This window comes from Triticum urartu, chromosome 2A (assembly GCF_056163025.1).
Source record: "Triticum urartu cultivar PI428250 chromosome 2A, HENAU_Tu73, whole genome shotgun sequence".
Classification (NCBI taxonomy): Eukaryota; Viridiplantae; Streptophyta; class Magnoliopsida; order Poales; family Poaceae; genus Triticum; species Triticum urartu.
In genome coordinates, this window is record NC_141874.1 from 161,635,863 (window position 1) to 161,645,164 (window position 9,302).

The following is a 9,302-nucleotide window of genomic DNA, read 5'->3' on the forward strand; positions in this document are numbered from 1 at the left end:
ATGTGCCTAGATCTTTCCTCACTACAAGATGCTTGCCAAAAGATAAAAATAAAGGAATATAGAGAAAAACCTTGACTCTTGCATGAAAGTAAATACATGAAAGTAAAAGGTAGGCCTTTCGCATAGGGAAGCAGAGGTTGCCATGCGCTTTTTGTTTGTATGCTCAATCCCTTAGTGCAAAAGAACATCACGTTATATTGCCCCTTACGATAGCAACCTTTATTATGCTGTCTGTCGCTTTTATTCTTTGCCATCACAAGTTCGTACAACGCTCAATTTTCTCTTACACTAAATGATCTAACACTTTTAGAAGCAATTTTTATTGCCTTATTGCACCGATGACAACTTACTTGAAGGATCTTACTCAATCCTTAGGTAGGTATGGTGGACTCTTGAAAATAAGATTTGGGTTTAAGGGTTTTTGGATGCACAAGTAGTATCTCTACTTGGTGCAGAATTTTTGGCTAGCAAAGATGGGGGGCAAGCACCACATGTTCAAGGATCTATGACAATATAACTTCTATGTGAATATGAACAAACATAAATCATTGCATTGTCTTCCTTGTCCAACGTTAGCAATTTTGGCATATAATATTTTTATGGGGGCTCACAATCACAAAAGATTTCCAAGATAGTGTATTTGCATTTGAAAGTTCTCTTCCTTCTAATCATTCATGAATTGCTTCTATGACCAATATTGTGATTGTCAAGCTTCAAAATATTTGACTTTCTAAACTCAATGTGAACCTACCACTAGGCATGATATGAACATATAATTTCAGATTCATTATATTCAATTTATTCAACAATTTACTCATAGGATATAAGTGAAAGACAAGAGTAAATGACAAGCTACAACAAAAAGATATAAATGAAGATCAAGCGAGTAGTTACGTAAATGGGTAGCTATTTGAGGACTCTCTTTTATTTAAAAACTTTTAGATCTAAGTGTTTTATTAAATCAGAAAGCAAAAATCAAAACGAAATAAATTGACAATCCAAGAATAGCACACATCATGTGAAGAAGCAAAAACTTAGGCTCAACCGATACTAACCGATAATTGTTGAAGAAGAAAGGTGGGATGCCTACGGGGGCATCCCCAAGCTTAGATGCTTGAGACTTCTTGAAATATTATCTTGGGGTGCTTTGGTAATCCTCAAGCTTGAGCTTTTGTGTCTCCTTAATTCCTCTCATATTACGGTTTTCCTAAATCTCAAAAGCTTCATCCACACAAAACTCAACAAGAACTTGTGACATAAGTTAGTATAAACCAATGCAAAAAAACTTATCATTCTCTACTGTAGCAAATCACTAAAATTATTATTCAACATTTCATACTAAATTCCTCTGCATATTTAATACTCTTATCCTCAAATAGAATTATTAAACAAGCAAACATATGCAAACAATACAAACATAACAGCAATCTGCCAAAACAGTAAAGTCTGTAAAGAATGCAAAAGTATCAATACTTATTTAACTCCAAAAATTATGAAAATTTACCAAACTATAGAAAATTTATCAGAGCTTATTGTGCAAAAAGTTTCAACATTTTATGACATTCTGACTTTTCTAGGGAATTTTTGCAAGAGCGGTAAACTTTCTGTTTTGAAACAGCAACATGTATACTTGCAAAATAAGCATGGTGAAGGTTATACTTGACATTTTTATTGAAATAAAAGATGCAAAACATTATTCTAAATAAAATCAAGTAGATACTAATAAAATAAAATGATGCTCCAAGAAAACACATATCATGTGATGAATGAAAATATAGCTCCAAGTGAGGTTACCGATAATGTTGGAGACGAAAGAGGGGATGCCTTCCGGGGCATCCCAAAGCTTAGTTGCTTGGATCTTCCTTGAATATTACCTTGGGGTGCCTTGGGCATCCCCAAGTTAGATTATTGTCACTCCTTATTCTCCTCATATTGACATCTCACCCAAAACTTGAAAAGGTCAATCACACAGAACTTAACGGAACTTCGTGAGATAGATTAGTATGATAAAGAGCAAACCATTTCACTTTGGTACTGTCAAAGACAAGATTCGTAATTGTTTCCACACAATTCCTAATGTAGAATAACATTTCCACAATTTATATTGAGCAATATAAGCCATAGAAACTAGAAAACAAGCAAACTAAGCATTGAAAACAGAATCTGTCAAAAACAGAACAGTCTGTAGTGATCTGTACTCCAACCATACTTCTGCTACTCCAAAAATTCTGAAAATTTTGGAAAACCTGGGAAATTTATCTATTAATCTTCTTCAAAAGGAATCAGTATTTTATCACGCTTATATTAAAAAACGTGAATTATTTTCCTGAGCGCAAAAGTTTCTGTTTTTCAGCAAGATCAAATCAACTATCACCATAGACCATCCCAAAGGTCTTACTTGGCACTTTATTGAAACAGAAACTATAAAACATGATTACTACAGTAGCTTAATCATGTGAACACACAAAAACAGTAGGTAAAAGTGTTGGGTTGTCTCCCAACAAGCGATTTTCTTTAATGTCTTTTAGCTAGGCATGATGAGTTCAATGATCCTCACATAAAAGATAAGGATCGAAACATAACAAGACCATCATGAATCATAAGTTCCTCTCTCATAATAATTTTCAGTAGCATCATGAATAGATTCATCAATATAACCATCACATAAAGAATTCTTTTCATGATCCAAAAAGCATAGAAAAATTATTACTCTCCATATAAGCAATTTTATTCTCGTTCACAATAGTGGGAGTATCATATGAAACTCTAATGCTCAAAATTGTTTCCACATTAAAAGAGTAATGTTCAGAAAAACGATATTAAAAATTATGACCATAATTATCACTACTTTTTATAACATAAATATCATCACAATAATCATCATAAGTAGCAACTTTGTTCTCATCATAGATAGGAGGCATGCAATCATCACATCAAATGATCGTTCAAAGTAGGGGGACTGAAGAGATCATCTTCATTAAACATAGCACCCCCAAGCTTGGGACAAACATTAATTGCAGCAAATAAATTCTCAAACATGTCATTCTCATCAAACATAGCATCCCCAAGCTTGTGGCTTGGCATATCATAAGCATAATCACTCTCATCATTAATACTCCCTCCGTCCCGAAATGAATGTCGCACGCCCAGTTCATTGGTAAATTTGCAAACAAAACCTCGTCATCTGAAAATTGTCTCAAACAGACCCCTCCGCCCCGTCTTCTTCCTTCGCTCATTGCCCGAGCATCGCCAGGGGCCGGCACCGGCCAGCTGCGGTCCCCTCCAGCCGCGGTTCCTAGGGGCATCGCCTCCGCCGCCTCGATCCCCTCCCGCCGCCCAGACTTGCGTTGCTGCCCAACTGCTCTGCCACCGCCGCCCAGAACTGCTCTTCCGCCACCGCCAAGATCTACGCTTCCGCCCAGAACTGCTCTGCCGCCGCTGCCCAGAACTACTATCCCACGCGTCCTCGAGCTCCCGTTGTTGCTTCTCCTTGAGCTCTGGTTGCTGTTTCTTCCTGATCTCCCACTGATGCTTCTCCTCGAGCTCCCGCTGGTGGAGCTCTGTTGCCTGCTTCTCCCATGCCCGTGTTGTTGTTATTGTTGCTGCTCCTCTGCACTCTCTAAAATTCAATCAAATTCACTGTTAATTTTGGAGCAGATCAAAATCAGACAATATTTTCTTCTTTTAATCATTAGATAATTTTATAGGAATGCGCTTGATAATTTTGGAGTTGATGTCCTGCTAGTTGCATTTCGAAAAAGATCCAATGGCTTCCAACTTCACTCGAGATTATTCAATGTCCTTGGCAGCACATGATTGTTGGGATGTTTGTTCACTCCGGCCTTCGAGTTAAGGAGCTTCTTGCTCAAATCTCATCTGGCAAGCAGAGTTGCTCCAGTTCCTCCTAGACATCAACATTTCTGATAGTTTTATGCTACCACCATTCTGAACAGTGAACACTGAAGGAAGTGTTTATCTTTAACGAACAAGTGGAATAGTAATGGAACTATAGGTAGGTGATTGCATTGATCTCAAGTTTGGGACAACCAAATAACCAATTGCAGGCCCTCAAATGTGCATCTAATTGATAATTGCATTCAATTTAAAATTCAGTAGCATAAGCATAACCTCTACAGACATTGAGAAAAACAATTGATGTGCAGGAAATAAATTCAGACAAACAACACGGTGTTTCCTGCTTGTGTTCTTACCTCCAGTGTTCTTTTTGCTAAACTATGCTTTGAGGCATCTTCAAATTCTTTGATATTGATGTTGTTTTATCGTGCAAATGCCTAGATGTTGTTGATTGACATTGATGTTGCCATTTTTTCCAAGTATGTTGGTTCTCTCTTGGACTTGCAAGGTTCTCTTAGGACTACTTTGAGGAGGTCACCTTTAATTCATTTGGATCAGGATCACCCAGCTAGCTAATTTCATGTGGGTGATGGTTTGATTCCTTACCGTAAAAAATGATTGCAAAGTTTAACCGACCAAAAAAATAAGGCATCCATGTAAAAATATTGACCAAGGAAAATACATCCATGTGGCGCTAGATGAGTGGCCAGTGTAAAGTTCCAACACAGCAACAAGGTTGAAAAGAATTAGGTTCAGAACTTAAATGTTGTCTCCACTATCCAGTTTAAATTCAGTAACAAGGGAGAGCAAAAACCTTTTGCTGTTGGTGGAGGAGAACGGAGGAGGGCGGTTGCTTGATTGCAGAACGTGAGCACACTCACGACGTTGGGCATTGTTTCGTTAGCAGTTCGTCGGACCGGATGACCAAGGGTGCACATCATATGCCTATGAAGATCAGCAAGCAAGTGGTGTGGTGAAACGAATGGTGATGAAGTAGGGGATACATGCGTGCATGATGATGCAACATTTTCTGATTAAATGCAGTCTAGACTGATTTTCCATCAAAATTGAAAATAGTTACACTAAGTTTCAAAATAGAAAATACACTTCTCAGTTTTACAAACTGGAAATTACTATATGACATTACAAAACTTGCTTGCAATAAAATCCCAACTCTCTAAAACGAAAACTTTAACTGACTTTTAGACTGAATTTTTACTCCAAGAGTTTTTATATTTAGATCACTTTAACTGAATTTTAGACTGAGTTTTAGATTGAATTTTAAACTTTCTTCCAATAAGCTTGCAGTACACTTTATACAAAGATCAGGAGCCAAGCTCTAAAATTGAATTTTTAACTGAGTTTTAAAGTGAATTTTCACGACTGCACCTGTTTCAATTTCAGTTTTAGATAAAGTTTATATTCAGATCGAGACTGACGAAACTGACTCTATATTCAGTTGCAGGTAAGGACATCAGAGAATCTACAACAGTGAGGCCAATTCTACAACATCCGTGACAAAGATCCTACAGCAGCGTGGCAAATTCTACAACCTCTGTTTTAGAGAATCTACAACAATGAGGCCAATTCTGTTGTGTGGTAATTCAATTGTAGCAGCCCAATCAATTCTACTCAAGCAAAGAATCTATAGTAATCAAGCAAATGTTTAAGAAAGCAATGAATTAGTATGCAAGAAAATGTGTACTCAAGAAAATGTGAATCTACAACACTGACGAGGAACAGACCTTGAGGTTGGTGTGCTTGGCGGTGGAGTCCTAGAGCGGTTGGAGGAACATGTCGGAGCTCACCGCCCCCTTGCCGCCATCATCCCGCCACCACTGCTGCGTGGTTGTAGCCACGTCATAGTCAGACATGCGCTGATGCTAGATGAGCATGACGAAGGCGGCCAGGTAGCCGCGGCTGCAGGAGATGAGCTCCTCACCTGACGACTAGCAGCAACAGCCCCATGCAGGCGACCGGCAGAAGCAGCTCGGTCGCGCCGTCTTGGTAGTCTCCGTTGTAGTTTGAGCCGGCCGCTGCAAATCGAAGAGCCGGAGGGGGGAAATCAGATTTTCACCGATGCGGAGGGACATGTGAGAGGAAGAGAGCGTTGGTAACGTGTGCAAGGGAGAGGGAACCGGCGCTGGGGAGGGAGAGGAGGCGCGGGCAGTGTGGAGCTGCGTGGAGGGGAACAGCGTCGGCGGTGACCGCCGGTCGGAGAGGAAGGAGGAAGAGAGCGACAACACAGAGGGACTTCGGGTTCGGTCGGGAAAATGCTGAGGACTAAATTGCAAAATGACCGATGCGACATGAATTTTGGGACGGAGGGAGTAGTATGAAAAGCACCAATGGTATAACAATTGCTATCATCATAATTTCCCAAGTTGGTGCCAAAATGATTTCCAAGATTATAAGAAGTATCATTATCTTCCCAATCATAATCATCACAACAAGTAATAGGCATAACAAAATCATCATCAATAGTGCTCTCGGACATTGTGCCATAAGACATGGAAGCAATATCATCATCAAGTGCATCATCTTCCACAATTATTTTTGATTCATTTTCATGAGGCACAAAAATAATAGGAGCAACATTATTTGGGAGAGATGCCTTTTACCTCTATTATTTCTTCTTTTCTTCTTCTTCACCGCATCATGTGTGGGTTTAATTAATTTTTTCAAGCTTCTTATTGATGAGATCGGTTGAATAGGGAGCTCCTCCTTGTCACCTATTTCATCATGAGAGACAATAGGAGGGAAAGTGGAAATCTTTACCCTTTCAGTATTATTCCTTTTATATTCTATTGGTTTTCCCATCTTTATATAGTTGGCAATATAAGCATTCTCATTGCAATTTACCATGCAAAACATATAGATATTTTTTAGATTAGTTTCAATGTCATCTGTGAGAATGAATACTTCAAACCAATTATTTTTATCTGTCAATTCTTCACTCCCCAGAAATAAACAAAGCTCATTATAAAGTTCAAGGGTGATCAAATCATTACAATATTTGGCCATGATACGGTCATGAAAAGGTTTGCATTGGAAATTAAGATGACCATCCTTATTGCAAAGTTCACAAGTAATAGGAGAAAGAGAACATAATTTTGTAGCAAATTCATCTATCACTTTGAGCAAAAGATTTGTTCTATCATGTTTATGCTTCTTACAAAATCTATCTTCCCTATAAGGCACGTCCTCACAAACTTTATGCACTCCAGAAAAATTGACATGCTTATAAGAAACATTTTTGTCATGACTTGTGCAATCATCATTAGCATTTTGGATATTCAAAGAGTTCATCCCAACAACATTGCAATCATGCTCATCATTTATGCCAAACATTTTATTGAATTCTTCTTCTATCAATTGAGCACAATTTTCCTTTCCATCATTTTCACGAAATACATTATAAAGATGGATAATATGATGCAACCTCAATTCCATTTTTTTGTAGTTTTCTTTTATAAACCAAACTAGTGATAAAACAAGAAACTAAAAGATTCAATTGCAAGATCTAAGGATATACCTTCAAGCACTCACCTCCCCGGCAATGGCGCCAGAAAAGAGCTTGATGTCTACTACGCAACTTTATTCTTGTAGACACGTGTTGGGCCTCCAAGTGCAGAGTTTTGTAGGATAGTAGCAATTTTCCCTCAAGTGGATGACCTAAGGTTTATCAATCTGTGGGAGGCGTAGGATGAAGATGGTATCTCTCAAACAACCCTGCAACCAAATAATAAAAAGTCTCTTGTGTCCTCAACATACCAAATACAATGGTAATTTGTATAGGTGCACTAGTTCAGCGAAGAGATGGTGATACAAGTGTAATATGGATAGTAGATATTGATTTTTGTAATAGGAACAATAAAAACAGCAAGGTAGAAATTGATAAAACAGAGCACAAACGGTATTGCAATGCTTGAAAATGAGGCCTAGGGTTCGTACTTCCGCTAGTGCAATCTCTCAACAACGCTAATATAATTGGATCACATAACCATCCCTCGACGTGTGATGAAGAATCACTCAAAAGTTCCTATCTAGCGGAGAACATAAGAAGAAATTGTTTGTAGCCATTCTTTCCGATCGATCTATCCAAGAGTTCGTACTAAAATAACACCAAGTTATTCTTTCCGATCGATCTATCAAGAGTTCGTACTAAAATAACACGCAGCTGTTCTTTCCGATCGATCTATCAAGAGTTCATACTAAAATAACACCAAAGCAAATTCAGATTCATAATACTCAATCCAAGATAAAGAACCTCAAAGAGTGCCCCAAGATTTCTATCAGAGAAACAAGGATGAAAACATGCATAAACCCCTATGTATAGATTACCCCAATGTCACCTCGGGAATCTGCAAGTTGAGTGCCGAAACATATACCAAGTGAATCAATATAATACCCCATTGTCACCACAAGTATTCATATGCAAGAAATATGTCAAGTGCTCTCAAATCCATAAAAGTATCCAATCGATAAAACGAAATCTCAAAGGGAAAACTCAATTCATCACAACAAGATAAAGAGGGAGAAACACCATATGATCCAACTATATTGGCAAAGCCCACGATACATCAAAATCGTGATATCTCAAGAACACGAGAGAGAGAGAGAGATAGAGAGAGAGAGAGAGATTAAACTCATAGCTACTGGTACAAACCCTCGGCCTCGAGGGTGGGCTACTCCCTCCTCATCATGGTGGCCGTTGGGATGATGAAGATGGCCACCAGTGATGATTTCCCCCTCTGGTAGGGTGCGGGAACGGGGTCTAGATTGGTTTTTGGTGGCTATAGAGGCTTACGACAGTGGAACTTCCGATCTAGGGTTACTGTCGGGGGGATGGACCCCGGGCAGGCAACGGAACACGGATCCTCTTCAAAAATTACAGGGTTGGCACTGCCCCTCAATATCGGCACGCGCTTGGCCGGGTCGCTCGGCCCGGCCAATCCCCGCAAGCCGGCCAGACCAGCCGACCCGGCAGGACGCGTCGACTCGGCCTCAACAACTAGCGCAAGATAGCCGAACCCGGCACGAGCAAAGCCTCCTCAACAAGCCAGCACCACCCGTGGCGTGCTACGCAATCCAGCCATAGGTCAACTCCCGTCTCATCCAGGCCGTATGATGGGACGAGACTTCAATCAATGATGACCGAGGCAACAGTGCCCCGCCCATGCCTCTGGTCAGCGGGTACGTAGTGACAGTGCCCCTCACCTACCCACTGACCAAGGCCGGCGTGGCTATAGTGCCCCCGCCTTCACCGCTGACAACAGCAAGCGGTGACTTGACGGAGAGCATTGTAAACGACTCGACTCGGCCACGCCCTGATGATCGACAAGACGGCACACAGTCCCCCTAGGCATGCGGGGCCCACACCTAGGGGAACCTGGCGAACCACAAGCCCTCAGTGGGACCCAACCCGGGTCCCCGGACACCGACAA